Source organism: Delphinapterus leucas, chromosome 8, assembly GCF_059928025.1.
Source record: "Delphinapterus leucas isolate spDelLeu-1000000601 "Yukka" chromosome 8, BTC_Dleu_Yukka2, whole genome shotgun sequence".
NCBI classification, from domain to species: Eukaryota; Metazoa; Chordata; class Mammalia; order Artiodactyla; family Monodontidae; genus Delphinapterus; species Delphinapterus leucas.
In genome coordinates this window covers 72,078,476-72,093,503 of record NC_143136.1, presented here as the reverse complement: position 1 = coordinate 72,093,503, position 15,028 = coordinate 72,078,476, and the positions used below count along the sequence as shown (strand labels likewise).

The window sequence follows — 15,028 nt, the reverse complement described above, 5'->3', positions numbered from 1 at the left end:
AAACTTTACTTTCCACTATTTTACAATAGAAATAATTTTTCTATTATTTCCTTGTCTACTGTGACTCCTAAATGTTTTCCTATTCTATGTTCAGGGTCTGTTGTCCATTTTATAAAATACTTATGAATAATCATTTTCTTTACACTTTGTACTACCATAAAGAAAAACAACATTCATTTTACTTAGCACACATATGAACAGTAGACAAGAAAACCAAGGTAAGCAGTTTAAATGATTGTCCCAAGACCACAGATGGAGTGACTGCCAGCTTTAGGATTAAAACTAAGAAGCTCATTATTCCCCTTCTTATATTCTGAGTACTTAATATTGTTTTTACATCACAGGGATCTCATAATTAATTTAAGAGTGATAGTTTAATTTAATAATTAAAACAATTATCAATAATCCTGACAATATATTTAAATAGACTTATGAAATGTATTAAATAAAATTAGTTTACCCAAATATTCCCTGAAAAAATTAATCTGATTTACTACATAAGTTATTTTTAAAATTTTGCTTAGAGTGCCAAGAAAGTGACAGCTTAATATAATTTATCATTTCAATGTCTTTTTTAAAAGCTAATTTCTCTAACCAAAATCTACAGTAAGTATATGAGAAGGTTGGATTTAATACCAAACAAAGATACTTTTCCATTAAAAAAAAAAAATTCCTCCAAACTTAAAACAGTAGTTTCTACTCTAATTGTAAACTTCAACTTCAGGAATTACTTACAACAGATATATCTAAGAAAAGACAATGATAAAAAGTAAAGAAAACACAAAATGCTACTGCATTTACAGGAGAAAAAGACATACAGTATAATATTAACAGCTTACTGTGGAGAGTGGGTTTAATCAGGAAGTAGCCATTATCCTTTCGATTCAGAGCAGTGACAGCACTCCAAAACAACAAGCCGTGATATTTTTCAGTTAAAAGGCATGAAAGAATACCTACTATTGTGTCCTAGCTTTGCTGACCCCAAAGGTCACCATATGTCTTTTATCAGAAGCTCTCATGAAAACATAATCCAAGTAAGCATTTACAATGCTTTATTTGTTGAAACACCTAAAATCTACCTAACACAACCTCTCTCTCTCAGTTACTCACAAAACATGGCTGTCTTATTCAGAGATTAGCAATTATTGTAATGAGATACTGTCGGAGAGGGTCAAATAGTACTTCCTGCAGTTTACACATCTTGATTTCCTGGTAAACAAACTGAAAGGCAGGTGGAGCACTTAGATCACCAGTAACCGTGAATGCTCACGTGACAAAACTAAGCCAGGTGAGGTTGATGTCTCAATCTTTCTTTTCTTAATTTTATTAACGTCAAAACAGACAATAAAGAGTTCTATCTTTCTTCCTTTTTTAAGGAGGGTTTATTCCTGACATGTGAAGGCACACAGTTTATAATAAGGAATGCTTGAGAAACGAATCTGTTTAAGTAGGTTTTAAAAATTACTTCTCGGCAGGTAAATTTAAAAACAAGGCAACACTAGCTAACAAGGTTTGAAAAGAAACTAAGATTAACTGTTCAAAAACCTGCTAACTGTAGGGAAATGTCTTTGAATTTTAACTCCTTCAAGAAAATAGATAAAAGAAGTTTCTGAGTTATAAATAAAGACAAGCTCTTGCAAAATAAAACTATAATTCATGTGGCAGTCTTTGGGAAAAAAATCTCGATTATATGAATCAAAAAGTTTACATAACTTGAAGCTACTCCCTGCATCATTTAAAATTCATATTTCAAAAAGAAAACAAAACCTAAAATATTTAACTTGAGCATTTAAAAATATATTGTTAGCTCGAAAATTAAGTTTCTCTGTCCTTAGTTTTTCCTCCAAATTGCTGTTTTTTCACTCTGAAATTTCTAGTATAGTTGATGAAGATTGATTTAAACTAACTAAGGGTATAAAACAAACACACACTCTGTCAAAATGATAAACAAATTCACTAATTTAAAAATATTTAGGAGACTTTTTTAATCTACAAAATTTCATTTATCTTTAAAATTCTATATATTCTAAGGCCCAGCATCTGTCCGAACTATTATGAACACAGCATGCTTTAGATTTTAATGCAAAGAGCTCTTAACGACCCTTTTACAGCAATATAATCAAGGCTTTATTTATATAACTTAAATCAGGTATATATTTACTCTGCAAAATAAAACTCTAATGTATTGCAACAGAAAACAAAACAAAGTGACAATAAAATCACTGACAACAAAAAGAACACCTAAGTAGACAAGACTGTGCCAAGAATACAAAATATCAGAACAGATTATGTTACAAACATTTAATATGTATCATTTGAAAGGAGTACATATTTAATACTGAACAACATTAATGCAAGTTGCTAACCACCATCTTTACTATGATGACGCACGAAATAGCAAATTTTCAGAAAACTATTACTAAAAGTTTCAGCTGAATTTCTTGGTCCAATTAAATAATTCAAATATCCTATAGTTACCTGGAATGCAAGACACAGCCCTTATTTCCTTTATAGATAATTTAAGATATAATTCCTACCAAATAGGTAGCTTTGACTATGTAATTCATATATGGAAACAAAACAAAATTTTAAATTAGAAAACTATTATTTCAAAGAGCCATGAGTATCTTAGTTTCCCATATGGATCAAATTTAAAGGATAATGAAATTAAAATACAGAAGTAAAGAAAATAAATTTGAAATTTTGTTTCATTCAAGGTAGCTTTTATCAAATGTCAGCAAATTTCAGGGTAAGAGTTTACAATTTGGTTGAAAGGGCAAGGATGAAAACCAGGGTAAATATGATACCCTCTGAGTTAGAAAAAGACCCCCTCTGAGCTAACATGTGAGGAAAGGAAACCTTTTCCTCCTCTAGATATATTTCAGCTCTAACTTGTTCTCGCAGTCAGGCACTCTTGCGTAAAGCACACTTAGCACAACGAACTACACCTGGCAGTTCTGTACAGGGAAAAACCTCCAGAAATGATTCCCTTGCCCCTGGCAGGTCTAAGAACCACAGAGGAGATTAGTCCTCCATGACTTAAAGAATTCATGCAAAATGAAAATGAAAGGAAAGGGGACAGGAGAAGGAAGAGAGGCTCCTACATTTATTTGCTTACATTCTGCTGACAATAAAGAAGCTTTCCATAGTTATTTATGTCCCAACTTATTTCAAAATAACTTAAGGTGACTTATGGACATATGATTAGTAAAACAGAATGCTTTCAAAATGTAAATTAATATGAATAAAGGGAAGCAAGAAGATGAAACACAAAGTAAAGCTGGAACATAGAAACGCCTGTCATAAGGCCTTGCACAACTCTAAGACGTGAGTGGTTCAGCTCTGAGCTTCCTAGCAATCAAAGTAAAGTGGGAAACAAGATCAAATTATAAAATTCTCATTTTGTATAAACTGCATTTTACAAATAAGCACCAAAGCTTTCCCTAGTACTTAGAACTGAGAGAAATATCTTCATACTTTTCAATAATGCAACCCTGGACAAAAAAATAATTTTCTCAACAGCATCTTTACAGAGATTAAATAACAAATTTCATATGGAATTCCTTTCAACCTTTCTTTGGGGCAAGTTGGTATCATAACATGATGAAAGGTTACCCAGAAAATGAGCCAACTTGCTAGGAAGCTATGTATCTAATTGGGATCTTTAAACAAACACTAACAATCCCCAGCATCTTTTGTTGAATTCACAGTCCATTTTCATATTCCAAGTTCATATTTCATTTTCTAAATGCAGATTCTTCTGCTGGATGAGTAAATAAAATGGACATGCAAGTGATAACTGTGGTTCCAGATCAAGGAGAAGACATTGGTAGGATAGGTCCAGACACTTAAGAGGGATCCCTCTTTTTAACTTAAAACAGTTCCTCTCTCCCTCTTTGTTGACCTTCCATGATCCTGCTCAGTTCAACAGCCTGGGAGCCCAATCTCTGATGATTTACATTCCTCCTCAGTTTGGTATTTGTAACTACGGTAGAGAAATCTGACTTATTAGAGTTTCTAGATTCCTACCTTCTCAGACAGTCTGCACCAATTTCAATTTATTTTAGAGCATGAATCTTGGCATATTTTTGCAGCATTTACTTTTCATATGATTGGTGGGGGAGAAAGACAGTAAAATTAATATAAAAGCAATTTCCTATTTCCCATTTTATTATACAAGATAAAACAAGGTCCACAACAGTAGCACCTCAACACACCATACATCTTGACTGAATAATACTAAAATTTAACAATGCTACAATCTAATTTTTATGTGGGGTAAAATAAATAAGTAGTAGCAAATATATTCCATTACAGTTGTGTTGGTCTCTTCGCTGTCTCCCAAAGATGCCAAGGTTATGTTCTCTTACCTACCAGTTTGTTTATGTTGTTTCCCATTTCTTCCTTACCACACTATCAGCTTAGATCTCATCACTTTCAGGAGGCTCCTCACTCAGAGCCTAACTATTTGAGCCCAGAAAACCTTCTTTCTCCACATGATTTAGCTCTATATTACTCTCTAATTATTTTAGGGATCTCCCTTACTAGATTTTGAAATTTCTTATTTTGTATTACCCATTGTGAACAATAAAATGTAAACATTATAAGTACAAATTAACTTAAGATGGTGCATTAATACACTGCTGTACATATTTATAACAGCTCGTTTGTCCAACATAAACAAGTTACTTATTACGATTGCATCAAGTGAACCAGAAGGCCAATTTTTATTTTAAATTCTTTATTTTTTGCTGTGTTTGGTCTTCGTTGCTGCGCGCCAGCTTTCTCTAGTTGCGGCGAGTAGGTGCTACTCTTCGTTGCGGTGCGCGGGCTTCTCATTGCGGTGGCTTCTCTTGTTGCGGAGTATGGGCTCTAGGTGCGGGCTTCAGTGGTTTCAGCATGTGGGCTCAGTAGTTGTGGCTCGTGGGCTCTAGAGCGCAGGCTCAGTTGTTGTGGCGCACAGGCTTAGTTGCTCCACGGCAAGTGGAATCTTCCTGGACCAGGGCTCGAACCCACGTCCCCTGAATTGGCAGGCGGATTCTTAACCACTGTGCCACCAGGGAATTCCCCAATTTTTATTATATAGATAATTTCTAAATGATATACAATCAACCTATATTAAATCAAATCTTGGGCTTTTCTATTTTCGAGATTGTCAAAAGAATTTTAGTTGTGACAACTTTTGATAACACTACCAAAAGCCAAATAGATTTTGTAAATTATTGTCAGACCTCAAAATGACTAAAATTAAATGACAATTGTGTCCAGTACAGTTTGATCCACATTTGAATTCATATACATAACCCTAAGAGTCATGCAGTCTTTTACCTGATTAAATGAACTCTTCCAATGTGGAGCCACTGAAATTTGTTATTTCTGAATTTCCTATTTTATGAAAATTGAAATCTAACTATAGTAATCTCAACATACAATTTTCGCTATTGCAAAAGGTAGTAGTATTTACATTTGGCATAATATGTACACTTGCTTAACATTCTTCTTGCAATAAGAAAACCCATCCTAACATTTAAAAATATGTTAGAAAGCTTATGGTTAACCTCATATTAATTATCAGCTTAAATCAATCAAGATTATAGTCTATTCATGTAAAAAGTTATAGGATAATTTAAATGGTTACATTATTAACCACCTTACAATTGTTTATTTCAGGGAACAAAAGTAGGAAATATATCTATAATATAAATTGAAAAGCTTTGAATAAATTTAATAACAAAAGAAAGAATATAATTCAATTTTCTTTCTTTTCCTAAAAGACAAACTGAAAAGAGTAAACCAAAGAAAGCTACACATATATATTTTTTCATTTATTGTAACATAATAGATACACACAGGGCCTGTAAAAATACAATATTCATTTTGCTGCAGAAGAACAGACATTGCATAACAATGAGATTTGCTAATGAAATCAACCATCAACCTGGAATACATATGTATTAAACCAAGACCCCAGTGTCATTTTCTTTTTGCATCGTTTGTTCTTTCTTTCATTTTTTCTTGACCTTGTCAGTATTTTTGTCCTTTAGATTTTGGAACTTTGGTAAAGAAAAATCAAGACTATAACATTATTATATAGAGTACTGCTTTTTATTCATCACATTTATTTTTAATGTAAATTCCAATTGTTCTGCTTCTATCAGCACTATTAATGTATCTTTGGGAAAAAAAAAAAAAATCAATGGATGCTACCAGAAGAAACAAAGGAGGTTTATTTCTATACAAAATTGTTGAATCAGGTTTGAAGAAAACTTTTATCAACATTTGACATAAATTCCATATAAAAACTTTTATAGCAATATTAGTCCTTACTTAAGAAATAAGAAAATAATAATATATTTTAAAGTCACTTTTGTAATAATGTAATTCTTCCAGCAGTTCTCACTACTGACAATTAGTAGGTGAAATAATGCAAGGCTGATATAATAACCATGTTTTTAGATAAAAATCATAACTTTTCCCCCCAAAATGCTCTGCTGTTCTGGTCTACAAAGTTAATCACTAATTTCCATTTATCAAAAATAAGCACTTTTGAGAATTTTCTTAAAGATTTATGACTTAAATTTATGATTTAGTTATTACAATTTTCTATAAAAGCCCAAAAGACTATGAAAATATTCGATATATATGTCTTAAAGAAAAGCATTAATGTCCCTCAGAATTGATTTATATCTTTTTGAGTATAAGCTATTTAACTAAATGACTATCTGTCCTATTGGTTGTCCGTTTACACAAATTAAGTTTTCAGTTCATGTGTACTACAGATAAAATTAACAGCCTAGCCTGCTGTGGTATACAATTGCTACTAATTCATGATTATAATAGTTCTTTTAAAAAGCAGTACTTATACCAGCTAAAACAACTTTAGCCAAACAAAACTGTTTCCTATTTTTATTTTCATAACAACTTAATATCTAACCTCAAACAATATCCTGCAAAATAACAAAAGTCAATAAATATTACAGTTTTATTAGAAAAGTAAACCAAACAGATATTCCTTATCAAACTTAAATTCTCTGAAAGTTGGCACTGACAGTCTAATAGTTCTCAAGGCTAACTATTTTAAAAATAGTGAAGGATAATTTTAAACAAAGAACTACATAATCACAGGGCAATCATTAATCCACACACAAAGTATTTCCCTAAAACCCCAGAAATTTCTATTAAAATGGCAAAATATAAATCAGACTGTAGAGAAACAGACAGCTAAAAAATGTCTATGGCAATACTGAAAACCTACTTTCACTAAGGCAAAGGATGAAATCCTAATAAAATGTGGTGATAGGCTTTGCTACTCAAACTGTAGTCCACAGACCAGCAACGCTGAAACTACTTGCTAGAAATAAAGAAATAAAGAATCTCAAGCACTAGCCCAGACCAAATGAATCAGAATCTTATGCACATTAAATTTTAAGAAGCCATGATCTAAAGAATTCCTTAGCCTACCTAAAAATTTGTATATCAAGTCCAGTAACTCCTGATATTCTAATAACTCCTCAAAAATCCATATTAAAATGCAGAATACTCGGAGAATAAACTATTTGTCACGTTCAAAGCCCATTACCTACTATTTGCTTAATTATCTGAAGTTTCGTATTCACATGGACTACAGATTTTAAATTTGTAGTAATACAAAAAAATAAGGTGGGAATAATGTATTTTTTGTAAGATCTTAGAAAATATTAAATAAATGGATAAAATTGAAGTATTATACAGTCTTAGCAATTATTTTAAACTACTTCAGCAAAAGAATCCTGTCTTAAATAAAATCCTGTGAAGAAGCCCTGTATAGTAAAAAAGAAATAAAGGGCTGCTCTTTGGGGCAGAAGAAGCACCCAGCAGTAGCCAACACATCTCAACAGAACCAACTCATACGATTCCTCAGAGTACAGTTTGAAAACCTGATTTAAGGGAATTTTAACTTAAGAGTCTAAAAGTGAACTGAACAACTGTTATTCTGATCACAGATAAAGTTTACTATTCATCAAAGCAAGTTGTAAAGATCACTAAATAGAAACCCACCCATAATTTAGCTTTTCTATACTGTTTTAAAGTAAGAACACTACATAAAATTACATAATTAAGCATTTTTTTCTAATTCAAATTGATCTTTCCCCAAATAGGTCTAATTGGTGAACTTGGATTTAACTAATATGTTATCTTCAATTAAATTATTTTAGTTAACAGTTTGCCTACCTTATATAAGACATTATGTTATATGCTATATGGACAATACAGATGAATAGACAAAGTACTTATCACCGTGGAAGGCTAAGACAAATACATGAAATACAGTATGTGCCATGAAAACAATAGAAATATAATACTATAGGAGCAAAGTTAACTGTGGATATCAGAAAAGACTTCATGCAAAGCTAACATCTTAAGTAGGCCTTGAAAAGTATACAGGATTTTTTGAAAGGCAAAGATGGCTAGGCAGAGGTACTAGGAAAAACGGTATACTAAGTGGAGGGAAAACAATATGCTGAGGGTAGAGGCTGAAAAGTATTGGGCATGCTCAAAGAATAGCTTGAGGTAGCTTGCAAGTCCCCCAATAACAAGAAGCATGAGTTATTAATTTTTATAGTAGTAGCACTTACAAAACTCAAGTGTTAATACACTTGTATAGCCTAATAAAAGCTTTCAGTATCTACTGTTTGAATGAATTAATCAATCAATAAGTGAATGTAATCTAGTCTAGCTAGTATATAAGGCATATATAGAACATAGCGGGAGATGTAGCTGAAAAGCTAGTTTAGGACCTTATTAGAGACAACCTTGAACGTCACTTTAAGTGTTAAATTTATTCGACACTGCAAACAGTGGTAAACTACTTGCATTAGAAATATTGATCTAGCAGTTTTAAGTAGGATGAATTGGAGCAGAAAGCGATTTCCAAGAGGGATATTACAATATTCAGCCTGTTACAAAAGATTAGGCAAGAGGAAAGGGTCTGAACTAAGATTGTGGCAGTTGAGTCAGAAATACGGAGATAAATATGAATATGAAAGATAAGATGAATCAATTCTTTTTTTACTTGTTGACTGGTCAAAGTAGAGCGAGAAACAAAAAATTAAATTATAGATGTAAAATGTATTGAACTTCATAGCAGATTCTACATAGATGGAGTAGGAAGGCAAAAGTTAAGGAAAATCCAAAAGTTGGGAAAAATGTAGACCAGGAAATCTCTTATGCACTTATGGTGTAAACTCATATAACCACTGCAGAAAGAAATTAAGCAATACTTAGTAAAATCAAAGCTGTATGTAGTCAATATCACAGAAATTCTACTTCTGGGTATGTAACCCAGAAAAACTCTCATACATATGCATAAAGTCATATACAAAGATGTAAACTACAGCATTATTTGTATAGTGAAATACTAGAAAATAAATAAAAGATTGTGGTGTGTTTTTATAATGAAATACATAGCAATTAAAATAAATGAACTAGAGCTACACGTGTTAACATGGATATATATATCTTTAATATACAAATACAACCACTTATGGGAAGTAAAGGTTTTGTTGGTTTGTTTACTTCTATTTATCATTTTATTTAAGATAGGACAATCTGAAATAAATCAGTCAAGTAAGGAGAAGCTGGATATGTCTTATGAATAATCAATGAAACAAGTCTCTGGAGGACACAGAAAAGGATAAAAATCAAAAAGCATGAATAAAGTCTTAGGTTTAGTAAGGAGGCAAAACATTTTTTGTTTGTTTTTACCAGGACTGATTTATTTTATAACTGGAAGTTTGTACTTTTTGAAAACCCTCACCGATTTCACCCACCCCCCCACCTCTGGCAACCACCAATCTGTTCTCTATTAACTATGAGTTTGGGTAATATTTTTTGTTTTTGTTTTTAGATTCCACATATAAGTGAGATCATACAGTATTTGTCTTTCTCTGTCTTACTTCATGTAGCAAAATGCCCTCAAGGTCCATCCATGTTGCTACAAATGGCAGAATTTCCTTCTTTTTATGGCTGAGTAATAGTCCATTGTATAAATATACAACACAGTTTCTTTATCCACTTATCCATCAGTGGACTCAGGTTTTTTCTACGTCTTAGCTATTGTTAAGTAATGCTGCAATAAACATGGAGGAGCAAGGTAAAACAATTTTTTTTTTCCCAGAGATGGGTGGGAAGGTAGAAGAAAAAAAGACAATTTTGTTACTTTTTAATTTGAAATAACTATATATTTACAGAAGGTTGCAAAAATAGTATAGTGAGATTGCATGTACTCATCACTGAGGTCCCACTAATGGTTACACCTTATAGAACTATAGCGCAATATCAAGACCAGGAAACTAACTACAATGTATACATATAGCTCTATGTCATCTTACCACAGATCTAGATTCATGTAAACAGCACCGCAAACAAGATACAGATCTATTCCATCACCACAAAGATCCTTCTCATGCTACTCCTTTACAGTCACACCCAAACCCCGCTCTCCTCTACCATCCCTAACCCCTGGTACCACAAATTTGTTCTCAGTCTCTATAATTTTGTTTTTACATAAATGGAATTATTGAGTGGCCTTTTGAGATTGACTTTTCTCACTGAGCCTGATGTCCTTGAGATCTGTGTATCAATAGTTGATACCTTTGTATTGCTGAGTAGTATTGCATGATATGGACACACCGTACCGTGTTTAGCCATTCACTTATTGTAAGACATTTTGATAGTTTCCAGTTTTGGCTATTACAAATAAAGCTGCTATAAACAACCATGAACAGTCATTTTGCTGGGATAAATGCCCAGGAGTGCATTTGCTGGGTCATGTATTTCGCATATGTTTAGTTGTTTTCTTGTTTTTTTAAGAAACTACCAAACTCTTTTCCAGAGTGGTTGTACCATTTTACATTCCCAATGGCAATGTATAAGAGCTCAATTTCTCCACATTCTTGCCAGTGGTAGATATTGTCACTAATTTTTGTTTTAGCTGTTCTGATAGGTGACTAGTGATAGTTCATTTTTGTATTCCTCTGATGGCTAATGATTTTGAACATCTTTTCATGTGCTCGTTTGACATCTGGATATCCTCTTCAGTGAAATGCTACTTCAGTGAAATGTTACCGAGTTTTCTAATTAGACTGTTGGCATTTTTACTGTTGAGTTTTGAGAGTTTTTATATATCCTAGATATGAGTCCTTTGTCAGATATGTGGTTTTCCATATTTTCTCCTAGTATATAGCTTGTTTCTTCACCATCATAACAGGGTATTTTACAAAGCAAACAGTTTTAATTTTTGTAAAGTCCAATTTACTGATTTTTTTACTTTCAAGCGTTGTGGTTTTTTGTGTCAGGTATCAATATAAGAACGCTTCACCAAGTTAGGACTTACAGATTTTCCCTTATGTTTTCTTCTAAAAGTTTTACAGTTTTATGTTTTACATTTATGTCTATAATCCAAACAGATCTTGAACTGCAAAAGAGGGGAATTGATAGATCTGTTTATAAGAAAGTCTTCAACTACTTGGTAGAGTTACTTGCCACATTTATTGGGTATCTACTTAAAGTATGAAGCACTTAAGATACAGATACAAGGTACAGGATACAGAGAATGGAGAAAACACGTAGTTTTACTTCATTGTTTTAAGTGCTTTGGCAGAATTGTACATCAGTGTACCTGACTTAGACAGGAAGAACTTGAGAGTATTCTTCAAGAAGAGTACGTCTGCTCTAAATCTTTAAGAATGGAGAAATTAGGCTACTCACAGAGGGAAAGCTATGTCAGGAAGAAATAATAGCACTGAACAAAGGCAAAAAGACTATATACCCACTGCCTGCTTTAAGGAAGTATAAATGGTTTCAAAGCTGGGGAATACTAAGCATGGGAAATTTAGGCAAAATTTTAGATGTAGATAGGAGACAGAATGTAGAAGATATCATGTGCCCTGTAAATGAGATTAAATTTTATTCCATAGTGATGGGAAGCTAGTAAAGGATTTTAAGTAGGTGAATAATCAAGTTAGATTTGTGATGCCATTTAAATGGTCACTGAAGAGGATGCTGAATCTGGACACAGCAAGACTAGAGGCAGAGCCACCAGTTAGGAGGCTACTGTGATAGCCCAGGTGAGGCACGATGCAAACCTACATAAAGATTTAGGCATCATGAATAGAGAAAAAAGGATGGATTTGAGAATTACTTAGGAAAACAATAAAAAAATGTTGTCTTTACTGAAAAAGCAGGCAGAGAGAAATGTTGGCTTAAGGAGCATAGAGGTTATGAAACAGCAATTGTGGAAAATCCTTTTAGTAACCAATAGTTAATCTGTAGGATTATATAATACAGCATTTACCAAAGCATTGAAAAACACTAGCCCCTCTTAAGAGGTTCTTTGAAGGAAGGGTCAAAGATTGGAGATTCACAAAACATGTTAGCACATTAAAAGATGTGCCTAAACAGTTGTTAAACAAAACAAAACCTGTTTACCTTTGTTTAACATTAACGCTAGGTTTTCCAAACTTACTTGACCATGGAATCTTTTTATCAAGCAATACTCACTCTACACAACTAAGGCTCTAGCAAAACTATTTTGGGGATCACTGGTTTAGCAACAATATGAGCTTTAGTTAAGCTCACAGCATAATTTTTTTCAATATTCTCTTTTTTTAAAAAAACTTAATTCTTAAATGTAGGTCTATGTGAAATCTCTCTAGCTTCATTTATTACTCCCTTTCATTACTCACACCACTCCAGACACACTGGTTTCCTTATTGTTACCGGAATATGCCAAGTACAATCTTCCTCAGTGTCTTGGCACCGGCTGTTTTCTTTGGAAGAGTCATCACCCAGATATATGCATGACTTGCTCCTTCACTTTCCTAAGATCTCTGTTAAACTGTCATCTTCTTAGGAGGGGCTTCACCAACCACCCTATAACAAATACTAACTTCACAACCCTGGCCCTCATGACTCTTAACTTGCTTTATCTTTTTTCATAGTGTTGATTGCCATCTAATATAGTAAATATTAGTTTATTAACTGTTATCTCTTTCGCTCATTGACTGTTAGCCCCACGTGTGCACAGTCTGTTTTGTTCACTGCCTTATCCTCAGCATTTGCATGTACTAGGCACCCAATAATTAGTTATTGAATAATTTAGTAACCATCATTTAACCTCTATCTGAGTGTATTTACTTCATATCAAAGCAGATTATAGGTGAATAGCTACATATCAACATATCCATTGATAGGAATAGTATTCTTTATGATGTTATGGTTAATATTTTTTATGCCCACTTTCTATCTAAAAGGTCTAACCAGTTTTATCCTTAAAAACAAAAACAAAAACCCAAAAGAAAAAAAACTTACTTCAAGATTTGGGGACCTTTCAAATTTTTCTCCTAATCAAAAACAATTAATTGTATAAATTTTTTTTTTTTTTTTTCCTTTTTTGCAGTATGCAGGCCTCTCACTGCTGTGGCCTCTCCTGTTGCGGAGCACAGGCTCCGGACGCGCAGGCTCAGCGGCCATGGCTCACTGGCCCAGCCACTCCGCAGCACGTGGGATCTTCCGGGACCAGGGCACGAACCCGTGTCCCCTGCATCGGCAGGCGGACTCTCAACCACTGCGCCACGAGGGAAGCCCTAATTGTATAATTTTATCTTTAGAAAATGCATGGACATTATTTTGAATAATTGTTGTTAAATTTCTCTTTAAGTTTACTTCTTTACACACTGGCTTAAGAAAGACTACAAATTGAAGCAATTTGTACAGCAACCTTGACCTTCTAGAACAAAGGGTAGTTTTCTTCCATGATGTACAGATTCCTTTCTATAACTTTAGCAACTGTCAAATGCTTTAGTAGGTTTTACGTGTGTAATGTTTCCACTTTTAATTTTAGCCATGACTTACTACTCTTCAGTATAAGTCAGCTGTCCAATTGAATATACTCCACATGGTAGTACACTCTCATGGAGACCTATATTCCTCTAAAAACTGGATTTCTCACTGATACATGCAACAATATTTCATTCAAAACATTTCAGTACAAAATCTACAAAACCCTCAAATATTTTAATATGAAATGCTATCTCTAAAAGAAAGAACCTTTAAAAATACACAAATAAATCAACACAAGATACATATTTGACCCAGGTATAAACTCTTCATTCAACAAAAATTTTTCTGTACAGCAATCTAGCAATGATTAAAATGATAAACTTGAAGTCCTTCCAATAAAAATATGTGCAATTAAATAGTAAATAAAAGTCTCTAAAATTATGTATGCTCATTATGCAGTGGTCATGAATAAGTAGGTGTACTCTGTAGTATTCTAAGTTTTATTCAAAGAGACTACTTTCTTTTACCTTCGTAACTAAAGCTATTTTATATGTATAACAAGTCATAATCTAAGAGTCACCTAATGTTTTTCATGAACTAGTTTAATGACCTTGGTTGAATCACAGTCTATGAGACTCAGTTCCTTCATCTGTAAAATGAGAAAGTTTGTCTAGGATTTTTAACATATTTTCTAGCTGTAATATTCTGTAATTCTAAAAATATACTTTTTCAATTAAACTCTATTGTTTTTACCCTTGCAAACTAACTGAGAAATATTTCTGATTACAAGAAATACCTGTTCCCTTAAAAGCTTACTTCTTTAAGAACTAGATAATAAAACATATTTCTATTTCTCTGTAACGAAAACAGCTCAATTTGTACTGAAACATGATAAGTACTGTTTAACTACGTTAGGTGAATAAAAGCTGAGGACAATTTATTAGAGCATAAGAAAGACTCCTAGAAGGAGTCTAGAAGGTCACAGACTGTGTGCTGAGCTGCTAGCAAAACATCTATGATGCTCCAAAGCTGCCATTTTTCTTCCTTGACAAAGACTCCATCTGCCACTGAGCCATTTACAGCCTCCAAGTCAGAATATCAATGATTTCCAACCATTCTGCAAGCTTGCTTTCACCTTGACATCACCTCTGTAATACGTCTAATGCAGAAGATACATATATCCCCAACTATAAGCATGAAGCCCATG

General features: G+C 33.1%; 1 protein-coding gene across 14 annotated transcripts in view; it reads right to left on the bottom strand.

The window, feature by feature from the left end:
- The window catches only part of BAZ2B (bromodomain adjacent to zinc finger domain 2B), a 385,114-nt gene that overhangs the window by 171,702 nt on the left and 198,384 nt on the right, over positions 1–15,028 (bottom strand). For 3 of the 14 annotated variants that reach the window (XM_089915997.1, XM_089916000.1, XM_089916006.1), the window contains exon 1: positions 840–5,653. The exons of 1 other annotated variant lie outside the window; for it this stretch is intronic. The gene's annotated coding sequence lies outside the window, so the exon portion shown is untranslated. Of the gene's footprint in view, positions 1–839; positions 5,658–15,028 lie in introns of those variants that run through there. 10 more of the 14 variants (XM_089916005.1, XM_089916009.1, XM_089916008.1 and 7 more) reach the window with 6 other exon arrangements.